The sequence below is a fragment of the Penaeus monodon genome, chromosome 19, assembly GCF_015228065.2.
Source record: "Penaeus monodon isolate SGIC_2016 chromosome 19, NSTDA_Pmon_1, whole genome shotgun sequence".
NCBI classification, from domain to species: domain Eukaryota; kingdom Metazoa; phylum Arthropoda; class Malacostraca; order Decapoda; family Penaeidae; genus Penaeus; species Penaeus monodon.
The window spans coordinates 15,593,090-15,593,479 of record NC_051404.1 but is presented as its reverse complement, the minus strand read 5'-3'; the positions used below and the strand labels follow the sequence as shown (position 1 = coordinate 15,593,479).

General features: G+C 39.7%; 1 protein-coding gene across 1 annotated transcript in view; it reads right to left on the bottom strand.

Moving 5' to 3' along the window:
* Positions 1-390, bottom strand: part of LOC119585084 (major facilitator superfamily domain-containing protein 8-like) — a gene marked incomplete in the record, with an annotated part of 19,608 nt that overhangs the window by 299 nt on the left and 18,919 nt on the right. The window contains 1 exon segment of the mRNA XM_037933704.1: positions 1-390.

Genomic DNA, 390 nt, shown 5'->3' with positions numbered 1-390 from the left:
TGAATCAACGTCAAAATCAAGGATCAAACATCGCAATTGCATCATATGCAGTAATTGTGGTAACACTGGACTGTGAGGGGGGAGTTTGTAACGATGTGTGAACGAAGCCATGATTCGAAACATGAAGGGTTGATGATTCGAAACTCTTGACTGGGAATAAAGGTTAAAAGATATGTAAAAAAAATAGGTATGGGTCAGTATGGATAACTTCACTGAGGTAAAAGAGGTATCAGGTCCATTTTTATAGCCAGTGCATTTCGGGAATGATATACGCCATTTGCAACGGTCCTGTTCACAGTCGCTCTCAAGACCTCTAATCGTCGGGGAAGGTAAGGTTTACCAACATGAGCAACTACTATATTCCATTATTAATAAATCAGCCAGGATTAT